Raw genomic sequence first — 14,562 nt, 5'->3', positions numbered from 1 at the left:
AGTGGCCTTAGAAGCAGCTGATTGACATTGTATGCTGTTATTTAATCTACCATCTACAAGGACACCCAAACCCTTCTCTATAAGTGACTCTCCCAGTGTTACATCCCACAGGACATATGAAGCACAGAGGTTATTACTACCAAGATGCATAACTTTACATTTATCCACATTGAACCTCATTTGACAAGTTGATGCCCAATCACTGTGTTCAAGTCAGCTTGTAGTTTATGGACATCTTCCATAGACTGCACAGTACTATATACCTTGGTGTCCTTTGCAAAAATTGTGCTATTAAAGTTTTTTTTTCCATTGTCTGATAGGTGCAGGTTCACCGCTGGGACCCGCACCTACAATAAAAACAGAGCCGGGAAATGAACGGAGAGCACACTGCGCATGCGCAGCCGCCCTCCATTCATTTGTATGGGGCTGCAGAAAATAGCTGAGCGCTGACTCGGCTATTGCCGTCTGCCCCATAGAAATGAATGAGAGCATGGGCCACCCATGCGCGGTGCGCTCCCATTCACTTCTATGGGAGCAGCGCTTGGTGGTGGATGGACCCTGGGAAATCCGGTGTCCTCCAGCAACAGCACTAGCGGTGGGACCCGCACCTACCAGACAATGGGGGCATATCCTAGTGATATGACCCCATTGTCTGAGATGGGAATACCCCTTCAATCCCATCCTGTTGCCGTATATATCCTGTTCATTTGCACTGTATTTGCACAGCACTGTGGAGAGATTTTGGGAACTTTCTAGCTAATAATGAGAAGCTGGTAATTTTCCACAGCTACCATAAGGGTGAAGAAGAGCATGTTTTGGAGGGAAAAAAGCCAGACTTGTTTACCACCAAAACCAGACATGACTGACCTTTTGAATGTCTGGTTTAGCTATGTTATTATGTCTGAAAACCAGTTTTTGACTGGAAAAACCACTGTGTCATTGCCATTAAGTATCATTGAAGCTCTAATGCAAGTCTCTATGAGAGACCAGAATTGCAACATTGTATTTGTTTGTGCTGAGTTTCTCCACTCAACCACTTCCACTAGAAGGTTCTAGTTCAGCCAGAAACTGTATATATGGAGAGCAGTCAGAGCCCCTAATGTTCTGCAGTTAGGGATCAGTGCTTAGAAGAAGAGACTCTTGCCAGACTGAATGGCTGATGAGAAGAAGACACTGAAATGGGGATGCTGAGCCAAAGACCATGGGTCGCCAGCTCTGTGACCAAGGGGCAAGCTGGACTACGGGGCCACCAGCCTTTGACCAGGGTACCAGCCTTCTGAGAAAAAGAGGGACAGCTAGCTCAGGCCTTTCCTCAGCATCAAACCCTTCTTCTGCCAGGGAGGAGACTGGAGAAACCAGCCCTGTGCCTTGCCTGTATTCTTTAACACTTAAGTTCCTCCAGTGAAGAAGCACTAGATTACTGCAGACCCTGAATCTCTGGACTTATTTCCCATACCATCCCTTCCAGAGAGCATAAACACGTTGTGACACCTCGACAGTGTCCAGGAGACCCAACGTAACTTTGAGGCCACCCCTAACCCAGCCACTGCACAAGCACCCATTCTAAACAGTAGAGGCCAAATGTTTTCATGAGGTTTCTTGGACATGCTTCACTTTGCCCAAGTCCCAAGCATAAATGGTGTATACTCCACCAATTTTAGCAGCTGTATTGTAACCCCCCCCCCCCATCAGCTGTTTGAAGAGGTCATGTTAGTGCTTGAATAGGACTGTGCTGCAAAATGAGACATTCATGTGACCAATGGACATGACTGGCCTAGGAAGAGGCCGTTGCACTCACTAGAGTTGATGCCGGCACTGAGACCCCCACTGATCTGTTAATGATGACCTATACTGAGGATAGGCCATCAATATTGAACTCCTAGAAATGGGTTCTTTTTCTGCTACTTTTTCACACTCCTAACCATCAGGATAACTTTCTGAATGTTTGCCATCATGTCTATCAATGGGATAGAAGGAATGGCAAGAGGTGTAGGGCGGAGGAGCTCCCAACAAATATTCCTGGTCTCCACAATGGCTACTACAGGTGCCTATGCAGGTCAAACTTCTGGCGTCCTTTCTTTCCTCCGTGTACAGTAGTGCTTGAATGGACTATTCCTACTTGCAGAATCTCGACAGCAGCTCTAAACTGAGAATATCGAGAAGGATAAACAAAAGACCCCATGGAACCAGATTCAAATTGGGTTTTTCCTTATTTGAATGTCAAATTTACAAACTTACAAGATAAAACCTTTTTGGGAAAGCACATCAAATAATTAAAAGCCTCATGTGGAATTTGATCAGTTTTACTTGTTGGCTTCCTCCAGGAATACTGGCCTCAGATAGGTCATTCTAACATGTCTTCCAGGTACAAGGTCATCAGTTTCCAAATTTATAGGACGGAATCATATTAAAGTTGTCTTGACCTTTGGGATGTCCCTTCAATCCTTGTAGAAGGGATGAGTATAATGACCCTCAAAGGCCCTCTCAATGAAGAGTGCTGTAAAAGTTGGGATGTACAGTACATCCATTCCTTTTAGTAAAGTCCCAATCATTGTACTAAAGAAGGGTGCAGTGGTCCCTGGGATGACTCCAGGCATTAAAAAAAGCCACCACTCTTGGTGTGTCACCAGTCCTTTTTAGTAGAAAAGGGTGCCATTACCTGTGGGATCTCCACCCATTTCTTGTAGTAAAGAATGAAGTCATGACCTTTGTTATGTCTATCTAATCTTTCATCCACGATCCATAGGATGTCCTGAGTCCTTATAATGAAGAAGGGTGCAATGACCTTTCATATGGTATATCTCAGGAGTCTATATTAATTTGGGGATCTCATCAGGGGTCTGACATCATTCCTGGGAGTGGCCAGCTGAGGCAAAGCTTAGGGACGTTGAGTGTGACAGACGTATATTATATTTGAAATGCTTGCAGCCCATCACCTGGAACATAGAAGTTGGGTAAAGTCAGATCTCTAATGGGGACGGAGGAGACTACAAAAATTTTTGCTATGGGGGCTTTGAGATCTGTGCATGCTCCTGGGGTTGAGTTCACTATTTCTGCAGCCACTCATCCCGAGAAAAATAAAAGTGGAACAGACAGAAAAACTGAACACAGCTCGTCCTTCTCTACTCCCAATACATTGGTGTTCTAGGGGCAGAGTTTCCAGAAATTCCTAGAACTTGCAGAGGTCCTCTGGGTTTGCTGTGCTATCATATTATCTCTATCAGTTGTGCAGTCCACCATATCAACCTTGCAATCAAAGAAGACTCGACAGAAGTCCGTATCTATTATTTCTATATGTTCAAGGCAGAGGTGGATTGGACATAAACCTTACAGGGAAATTTCCCGGTGGGCCGATGCCCAAGGAGCCACCCAAGCCCCCATGTCTGCTGCTGGCAAGGGTACATAATAAGCTATCAGTGGTAATTAACTGTGTGAGAATCAAATACTCATGAACCCGGCCAGTGACGTTCCCTCCTGAAATCAGCTATGCCCCACATCTCACCTCCAGACAACTGGAAGAGGAGGAGAGAAAATGGCCTCTATGATGGCCAACTCAGAGGGACAGCTTTTGGGACAATATATTGTGCGGCACTGTGCTATGTGGTATTTTGCTCTATGGTATTGCTGACCCCCCTACTTTTGTTGCCCCGCCTCCTGTCAATTTGGGCCCACTTTTAAGTTTTTTTTCCAGGGCCACTTTAGGTTCCCAATCTGCCCCTGGTTTAAGGGCACCAGAGTCTGAGCATTACGGGCACGTAGAAAATAACACAGCAAATGGCTTGGAGAATAATTTGGCGCAATTCCCCTTGATACAAAGGAAAATTGTATTTGGATTACGTTAAGTCTCTACTTTTTTTTTACCTATAAGAGACAGTCCTCCGGCGCCCTTCATTTGCCGTGTATAAAGAGATGCCTGCGCTATGAATCATTACTGCCGCGCTTAAATTGGAAGAACGGCTTTTGTTTTAAGGAGGCAGCGGAGACTCGTAAATGGAGATTAGTCATTTTTCAAATGGCTGAAACCGATGCACTGCTGCGTCTTCTGGAACCGCTCAGATGGATCTTGGATGGGATCCTTAGAGGGAGAACGAATGCTCCTTAAAACAATTTGCAATCATTAGGTAGAAGAAATATGGAAACATCTGGAAAACCCATTCCGTAGGCATAGAAGTCTATGAATTTATAGCGGGTATATTGATGTATGGATCATTTTCAGTGCATTAGGTAATGCTGGGAGATAATGGTAAAACGTTGTAGGCGCTTTACACCTGCGCAATTTTACGGCACGCCAACTATGGCGGGAGTGTAATTATAACCGCCATCATTATTTCCATGGAGAGCTGTCGTATGGCACATTGGGGCTCATGTCAATCTGTGTATGGCAGGAAAATACTGTGTTTGAAAGATGCTTCTTCAAGGACCAACAACCGGGGTTATGGTTTAATTTTTTTGTTAAGGGAAAGTGTCATCAGAAACTAACCTATGGTTTAAATCACAATTTTATGTTTTTGTTTTGTTAGTTTTTTTTTTAATTTTTGGTGATTTTATTTTTTAACCACCTCCGGACCGCCTAACGCACATGTGCGTTCCGGAGGTGGCAGGGCTGCGCACAGTCACGCATATACGCGTCATCTCGCGATACGCGAGATTTCCTGTGAACGCGCGCACACAGGCGCGCGCGCTCACAGGAACTGAAGGTAAGCGAGTGGATCTCCAGCCTGCCAGCGGCGATCGCTCGCTGGCAGGCTGGAGATCCGAATTTTTTAACCCCTAACAGGTATATTAGACGCTGTTTTCATAACAGCGTCTAATATACCTCCTACCTGGTCCTCTGGTGGTCCCTTTTGTTTGGATCGACCACCAGAGGACTCAGGTAGGTCAGTACAGTCGCACCAAACACCACACTACACTACACCCCACCCCCCCGTCACTTATTAACCCCTTATAAACCCCTGATCACCCATGATCACCCCATATAAACTCCCTGATCACCCCCCTGTCATTGATCACCGCCCTGTCATTGATCACCCCCCTGTCAGGCTCCGTTCAGACGTCCGCATGATTTTTACGGATCCGATCCATGTATCCATGGATCCGTAAAAATCATGCGGAAGTCTGAATGGAGCCTTACAGGGGGGTGATCAATGACAGGCGGGTGATCACCCATATACACTCCCTGATCACCCCCTGTCATTGATCACCCCCCTGTCACTGATCACCCCCCCTGTAAGGCTCCATTCAGACGTCCGCATGATTTTTACGGATCCGATCCATGTATCCATGGATCCGTAAAAATCATGCGGACGTCTGAATGGAGCCTTACAGGGGGGGTGATCAGTGACAGGGGGGTGATCACCCTGATTACCCTGATCACCCCCTGTCATTGATAACCCCCCTGTCAGGCTCCATTCAGACGTCCGCATGATTTTTACGGATCCGATCCATGTATCCATGGATCCGTAAAAATCATGCGGACGTCTGAATGGAGCCTTACAGGGGGGGTGATCAGTGACAGGGGGGTGATCACCCTGATCACCCGCCTGTCATTGATAACCCCCCTGTAAGGCTCCATTCAGACGTCCGCATGCGTTCTGTGGATCCGATCCATGTATCCATGGATCCGTAAAAAATCATGCGGATGTCTGAATGGAGCCTTACAGGGGGGGTGATCAGTGACAGGGGGGTGATCACCCTGATTACCCTGATCACCCCCTGTCATTGATAACCCCCCTGTAAGGCTCCATTCAGACGTCCGCATGCGTTCTGTGGATCCGATACATGTATCCATGGATCCGTAAAAAATCATGCGGATGTCTGAATGGAGCCTTACAGGGGGGGTGATCAGTGACAGGGGGGTGATCACCCTGATTACCCTGATCACCCCCTGTCATTGATAACCCCCCTGTAAGGCTCCATTCAGACGTCCGCATGCGTTCTGTGGATCCGATACATGTATCCATGGATCCGTAAAAAATCATGCGGATGTCTGAATGGAGCCTTACAGGGGGGGTGATCAGTGACAGGGGGGTGATCACCCTGATTACCCTGATCACCCCCTGTCATTGATAACCCCCCTGTAAGGCTCCATTCAGACGTCCGCATGCGTTCTGTGGATCCGATACATGTATCCATGGATCCGTAAAAAATCATGCGGATGTCTGAATGGAGCCTTACAGGGGGGGTGATCAATGACAGGGGGGTGATCAGGGAGTCTATATGGGTGATCACCCCCCTGTCATTGATCACCCCCCTGTCATTGATCACTCCCCCCCCTGGTAAGGCTCCATTCAGCCATTTTTTTTGGCACAAGTCAGTGGAAATTTTTTGTCTGTTTTTGTTTTCGTTTTTTCTTACTAAGTCTCATATTCTACTAACTTGTGTCAAAAAATAAAATCTCACATGGACGCACCATACCCCTCACGGAATCCAAATGCGTAAACATTTTTAGACATTTATATTCCAGACTTCTTCTCACGCTTTAGGGCCCCTAAAAAGCCAGGGCAGTATAAGTACCCCACATGTGACCCCATTTCGGAAAGAAGACACCCCAAGGTATTCCGTGAGGGGCATATTGAGTCCATGAAAGATTGAAATTTTTGTCCTAAGTTAGCGGAAAGTGAGACTTTGTGAGAAAAAAAACAAAAAAAAAATCAATATCCGCTAACTTATGCAAAAAAAAAAAAAATTCTAGGAACTCGCCATGCCCCTCATTGAATACCTCGGGGTGTCTTCTTTCCAAAGTGGGGTCACATGTGGGGTATTTATACTGCCCTGGATTTTTAGGGGCCCTAAAGCATGAGAAGAAGTCTGGGATCCAAATGTCTAAAAATGCCCTCCTAAAAGGAATTTGGGCCCCTTTGCGCATCTAGGCTGCAAAAAAGTGTGACACATCTGGTATCGCCGTACTCAGGAGAAGTTGGGGAATGTGTTTTGGGGTGTCATTTTACATATACCCATGCTGGGTGAGAAAAATATCTTGGTCAAATGCCAACTTTGTATAAAAAAATGGGAAAAGTTGTCTTTTGCCAAGATATTTCTCTCACCCAGCATGGTTATATGTAAAATGACCCCCCAAAACACATTCCCCAACTTCTCCTGAGTACGGCGATACCAGATGTGTCACACTTTTTTGCAGCCAAGGTGGGCAAAGGGGCACCTTTCAGATTTCGCAGGCCATTTTTTACACATTTTGATTTCAAGGTACTTCTTACACATTTGGGCCCCTAAATTGCCAGGGCAGTATAACTATGCCACAAGTGACCCCATTTTGGAAAGAAGACACCCCAAGGTATTCCGTGGGGGGCACGGCGAGTTCCTAGAATTTTTTATTTTTTGTCACAATTTAGCGGAAAATGCTGATTTTTCTTTTTTTTTCTTTTTTCCTTACAAAGTCTCATATTCCACTAACTTGCGACAAAAAATAAAAAATTCTAGGAACTCGCCATGCCCCTCACGGAATACCTTGGGGTGTCTTCTTTCCAAAATGGGGTCACTTGTGGGGTAGTTATACTGCCCTGGCAATTTAGGGGCCCAAATGTGTGAGAAGAACTTTGCAATCAAAATGTGTAAAAAATGCCCTGCAAAATCCGAAAGGTGCACTTTGGAATATGTGCCCCTTTGCCCACCTTGGCAGCAAAAAAGTGTGACACCTCTGGTATCGCCGTACTCAGGAGAAGTTGGGCAATGTGTTTTGGGGTGTCATTTTACATATACCCATGCTGGGTGAGAAAAATATCTTGGTCAAATGCCAACTTTGTATAAAAAAATTGGAAAAGTTGTCTTTTGCCAAGATATTTCTCTCACCCAGCATGGGTATATGTAAAATGACAGCCCAAAACACATTCCCCAACTTCTCCTGAGTACGGCGATACCAGATGTGTGACACTTTTTTGATGCCAAGGTGGGCAAAGGGGCACATATAACAAAGTGCACCTTTCGGATTTCACCGGTCATTTTTTACAGATTTTGATTGCAAAGTACTTCTCACACATTTGGGCCCCTAAATTGCCAGGGCAGTATAACTACGCCACAAGTGACCCCATTTTGGAAAGAAGACACCCCAAGGTATTCCGTGAGGGGCATGGCGAGTTCCTAGAATTTTTTATTTTTTGTCGCAAGTTAGTGGAATATGAGACTTTGTAAGGAAAAAAGAGAAAAAAAAAAAAAATCATCATTTTCCGCTAACTTGTGACAAAAAATAAAAAATTCTAGGAACTCGCAGTGCCCCTCACGGAATACCTTGGGGTGTCTTCTTTCCAAAATGGGGTCACTTGTGGCGTAGTTATACTGCCCTGGCAATTTAGGGGCCCAAATGTGTGAGAAGAACTTTGCAATCAAAATGTGTAAAAAATGCCCTGCAAAATCCGAAAGGTGCACTTTGGAATATGTGCCCCTTTGCCCACCTTGGCAGCAAAAAAGTGTGACACATCTGGTATCGCCGTACTCAGGAGAAGTTGGGCAATGTGTTTTGGGGTGTCATTTTACATATACCCATGCTGGGTGAGAAAAATATCTTGGTCAAATGCCAACTTTGTATAAAAAAATGGGAAAAGTTGTCTTTTGCCAAGATATTTCTCTCACCCAGCATGGGTATATGTAAAATGACACCCCAAAACACATTCCCCAACTTCTCCTGAGTACGGCGATACCACATGTGTGACACTTTTTTGCTGCCAAGGTGGGCAAAGGGGCGCATATTCCAAAGTGCACCTTTCGGATTTCACCGGTCATTTCTTACACATTTTGATTGCAAAGTTCTTCTCACACATTTGGGCCCCTAAATTGCCAGGGCAGTATAACTACGCCACAAGTGACCCCATTTTGGAAAGAAGACACCCCAAGGTATTCTGTGAGGGGCATGGTGAGTTCCTAGAATTTTTTATTTTTTGTCGCAAGTTAGTGGAATATGAGACTTTGTAAGAAAAAAAAAAAAAAAAAAATCATCATCATTTTCCGCTAACTTGTGACAAAAAATAAAAAGTTCTATGAACTCACTATGCCCATCAGCGAATACCTTAGGGTGTCTACTTTCCGAAATGGGGTCATTTGTGGGGTTTTTCTACTGTCTGGGCATTGTAGAACCTCAGGAAACATGACAGGTGCTCAGAAAATCAGAGCCGTTTCAAAAAGCGGAAATTCACATTTTTGTACCATAGTTTGTAAATGCTATAACTTTTACCCAAACCATTTTTTTTTTGCCCAAACATTTTTTTTTTATCAAAGACATGTAGAACTATAAATTTAGCGAAAAATTTATATATGGATGTCGTTTTTTTTGCAAAATTTCACAGCTGAAAGTGAAAAATGTCATTTTTTTGCAAAAAAATCGTTACATTTTGATTAATAACAAAAAAAGTAAAAATGTCAGCAGCAATAAAATACCACCAAATGAAAGCTCCATTAGTGAGAAGAAAAGGAGGTAAAATTCATTTGGGTGGTAAGTTGCATGACCGAGCGATAAACGGTGAAAGTAGTGTAGTGCCGAAGTGTAAAAAGTGGCCTGGTCATGAAGGGGGTTTCACCTAGCGGGGCTGAAGTGGTTAAATTGTCCATGTCGCCATATTAAAATAAAATGCCTAAAAGCATGCAGTTTTCACATAGACCACTAAGCTTAATATGTAGAAACTTCTTGTTCTGCACAGGTAACCTTTCAGTAGTCATCTCATTATCATCACAGGCAGGATTTCATTGATAGAAATCAGATAGATAGATAGATAGATAGATAGATAGATAGATAGATAGGAGATAGATAGGAGATAGATAGGAGGCCTTGACATATTTTAGGTCTAGTGGCCAGTGTGAAAACGACATGATTTTATGAGGTTTTTTAAAATCACCCAAAAATTTTATTTTTAATTACCTAAAAATGTGATGTAAACAATAGGTAATTTTCTGATTCCCGTTTAAAAAATAAATGACAACATTGCGTGTTAGTATATGAAGAATGACACTTGATTAGAGATACAATAGACAAGTAGGCATCGTTTGTTTCAATTTGCCATTAAAATTGTAATGTATTATTCCTCATAGAAAAATAGAAATGAGCCTATTGACATGGCCACATTGTGCTTACGTAATATCCTACTACGCCATATAGTGCCCACATAATAGCACTAAATAGAGCTCAGTAATAATAAAGAGGACCTGTCACCTATCCTGACCTGTCTGTGCTGGTAATTACTTGCATTATGACTCTCTGATGTACCATTCCTGTATTATTCCTGCTAGATGTTTTGAATGAATTGCCAGCAGTCTGCAATGAAGGTCCAGCTGGGTGTTACCAGTTAGGCGGTGTGTCCCTGCACAGTGCGATACTATCCAATCAGTGCTGCCAGTGTCAGACTGTGCAGGGACACCCTCCCAATTGGTAACACCCAGCTGGTCCTTCATTACAGACTGCTGGCAATTCATTCATAATATCTAGTAGGAATAAGAGAGGATGGTTGGCCATAGCCAGTTCTAGTTTGACTGGCATTAATCTTATGCCTACAGTCACCTTAAGGCCTCTTTGACACAAGCGCGGCGGATTGGCTCCGGATGCGTTCAGGGTGCTTTCAGTGAAACTCGCACCATTTTGCAAGCAAGTTCAGTCAGTTTTGTCTGCGATTGCGTTCAGTTGTTTAGTTTTTTCCGCGCGGGTGCAATGCGTTTTGATGCGTTTTTCACGCTCGTGGTAAAAAACGGAAGGTTTACAAACAACATCTCTTAGCAACCATCAGTGAAAAGCCTGCAAGTGCAGATGCAATGGGTTTTTCACCGAAGCCCCGTTCACTTCTAGGGCTGCGTGAAAAACACAGAATATAGAACGTGCTGCGTTTTTCACCCAACGCAGAACTGATGCATTAAAAAAAACACTCATGTACACAGACCTATTGAAATGAATGGGTCAGGATTCAGTGCGGGTGCTATGCTACGCGGAAAACTCACTCGTGTGAGTCAGCATCTGTCAGCAGTTTTGTACCTATGACACTGGCTGACCGGTTACATGTGCACTTGGCAGCTGAAGGCGTCTGTGTTGGTCCCATGTTCCTATGTGCCCGCATTGCTAAGAAAAATTATGTTTCAATATATGCAAATGAGCCTCTAGGAGCAACAGGGGTGTTACCATTACACCTAGAGGCTCTGCTCTCTCTGCACTTTTATTGACAGGAGCAGGTGCTATGATGTTTTCAATACCAGGCCCTGTCAAACAAAGTAGGGAGGGCGCGGCATTTGTAGAGAGAGCAGAGCGGCTCATTTGCATATATTGAAACATAATTTTTCTTAGCAATGCGGGCACATAGGAACATGGGACCAACTTGGTGTTTTCCAAGCTGACTTCTCGCGCACTACATTTTTTAAAATGGTTTTCCTTTTCTTTCAAGTTTTTGAGTCATCTTTGCCTCTTAGAACGACACCTTACAGGACAGAATCTGCCCCCCCCCCCCCCCCACCTTTAATGGAGACGTCTCTGTGAAGTCATCCTGTCACCAGGAAGCTCAGCAGACATCATCAAAGTCATTTAGACTTAATTAAGAGCAATTTTATGATGAATCTATGTCTGCTGTGTTGGTAACAAGTCAGACCAAGGTTTTTTTTTTGGTTTTTTTTAGGGCGTACAACTTCATTAAATTGTTTAACAAGAATTATTAAACTAAATAATTGGCTGAATCTTTCTCTACTCGTCATCCACATCTCAACACATTTTATTCTAAAAACCCTACGTGACATAAGACTAGGAAGAACGTTTGAGGATTGATCTCATGTTTTCTCTCCCTTCATGGGTACAAAAACTGGAAAAACATCAATTCCGAGAAGATTCCAACTAACGATCATTAAGGTTGTGGTGGCCACGAAGCTGGGAAGATGTTGGTACCCACTGTGGAGGACCCAGTCATAAGATAAATCTCTTGACAAAGGGACCACGAGGGAGTCAGGCCTGTGACCACACATGTGTTCTCACTTTCTAAGATCCTAGGATCACCACTATAATCATGTGGAAACTTCTTCTCTCTACAGCATTTCCCAACTTTTATTCGTTTCAGTGGAAGGTGATTTCATATCTGTCATCATCTCCACTGATGGTCATCACTAGGGCTCGTTCTTGTGATCGGAAGAGGTTCCTAGCCTCCAGACTCCCTGGGATAATACTTTTATGATATATAATAAATTATTAGAGGATGGTCCCCTGATCAGGACCCCCATTTATTTGCCAGAAGTGAATTGGCTTCTACTGACCTTCCTGGTATTCTGACCATGGCTAGTTTCTGGATTAACTCTTTGTTTGCTGTTTAGGCCCTATACTTATCTCCTGTTTTTGACCTTGCTTGTGTACAACCCTTTCCACCCTGGTGATTTGGCTAGGTCTGCTTCTAGCATGCTCACACCAGTTTTCGGCTACCGTACTCCACACACGTAACCTGTGCCCCTATCAGCCAAGTCCATCCGGTCCTGCAGCAGGCTGTGGTGCGGAACATAGTGGAAGCCTTATCTTCCTGACACCCAGAGTGGTTAAGGAAGACTGGTAGCAGTTTCTGAGTTTGCTGGTAGTGGTTCACAGACAGTGACTTAAGTATTTTCTTACACTGACAATCCTATTTTAAGCTGCATTATTGGAGAGACAACGCATTTCAAGAACAGATGGTTCTCTTCATCAGGTCCAATGATGCATGTCTGTGCATGTGATGCCCTTGGTCAGATTTGAACCCAGGTCCCCAGTGCTGGAGGTAACAGTGCCAACCCCTGCCCTACTGGGCTGCTAATTTTATCACCTAATATGAAGAAAATGCAAAACTACATCCAATGACCAAACGAAGGACAGGGCGATGTCACTTTAGAGGCTGTTACGCAAGAATGTGATTCATGGCAGGATCTCTGTGTCTGGAGTCTCCTGTAATATAATGGCTGTAATGAGAGAAGACGTCTGGGAGACAAGTTGTAGTCTAAGAGTGCACTGACTCTCTGACATGCCGGTGAGACTGTTCATGTACGGACTAGCACTCACCCAGCAGAAGTCCCCAGGGCAAGAATACACTGACTGTGCAAACAACACTGAAATACTTCCTAAATTGTCACCTGCTGATTGACTTATGCTCCTGCATTTCTGGCATTACTTCCTGAGATTTGAGCCCTATTGTGTTTTTCATGAGTTTGACAGAATTAAAAAATTCGATGATATCTTAAAGACAAAGAGCAATCTTGAAAGATTAAAATCATATTCAAACAAGATTTACAGTTTATATACAGGAATAATATACATAAACAAGTTGTCACAGTGTATACACTTTACATTATGTATTAAACTCCAGAGCTGCACTCACTATTCTGCTAGTGCAGTCACTGTGTACATACATTACTTATTCTGTACTGATCCTGAGTTAAATCCTGTATTATACTCCAGAGTAGAGATGGCCTTGCGGTTCGCCCGGCAGTGTTTTTGCGCCAAACTTTGCTAGTTCACGGTTCGCCGAACATGCAAACATATGGCGATGTTCGCATGCGCCATATTCTTTTGCATTGGGCCGAACTTTGACCCATGACACATCCATCAGGGGGGACAGGACAGCCAATTGAGACGTTTCAGCACATGGACACACACCCACCCTATAACAGAACCCGATCTGGCAGCCATTTTACATTCTGTGTTTTGCCAGTGTAGGGAGAGGTTGCTTTGTGGAGCAGGGACAGGCTGTTAGGGACACCAAACGCTAGCTAATAGGGCCACAAAAGTTTTTTTAAGGACTGGCATAGGTGTGCTATCGATAGGTGTGATATACTGAGGGGTGTGATATACTTACAATATACTTTCTAACATAGAAAGTATATTATAGTGCATTTGTATTTTGTAGCAGTTGTGTGCGGTTCTGCTGCGATACCGCAGCTATATAGAGGGACAAGCGTTATAGGAACAACTATTTGCAATGGGTGTGATATACCTGTTGCCCCCAAAAAAACTGATTGAGGGGTGTGATATACCTGCTTCCACAAAATACTGATTAAGGGGTTTGATATAACTGCTTCCACAAAATACTGATTAAGGGGTGTGATATACCTGCTTCCACAAAATACTGATTCAGGGGTGTGATATACCTGCTTCCACAAAATACAGATTGAGGGGTGCGATATACCTGCTTCTACAAAATACTGATTAAGGGGTGCGATATACCTGCTTCCACAAAATACTGATTGAGGGGTGCGATATACCTGCTTCCACAAAATACTGATTGAGGGGTGCGATATACCTGCTTCCACCAAATATTGATTGAGGCCTGCGATACACCAGCTTCCACAAAATACTAATTAACGGGTTTGATATACCTTCTTCCACAAATACTGCTCTTCTCTAGGGACTTTGGCACAGGGTCATTTTGAAAATGACAGGCAGAGGAAGAGGCAGGCCGTTCTGCAGGGGTGGTAGGGGTCGGGCAGGTGCACCAGGCCGGAGACTAAGTGGGAAGTTGGAGAAGGTGTGTGCGATTACATCAAAGGACGCACCAGAGTTGGTTGAGTGGCTCACTCAGCCTTCTGCTTCTGCCCCCTCCTCATCCTCTCTATCTGCACCCTCCTCACTCTCTGCTGTGTGCT

Source organism: Bufo gargarizans, chromosome 5 (genome assembly GCF_014858855.1).
Source record: "Bufo gargarizans isolate SCDJY-AF-19 chromosome 5, ASM1485885v1, whole genome shotgun sequence".
Taxonomy (NCBI): domain Eukaryota; kingdom Metazoa; phylum Chordata; class Amphibia; order Anura; family Bufonidae; genus Bufo; species Bufo gargarizans.
Note: the sequence above shows the minus strand (reverse complement) of the source record.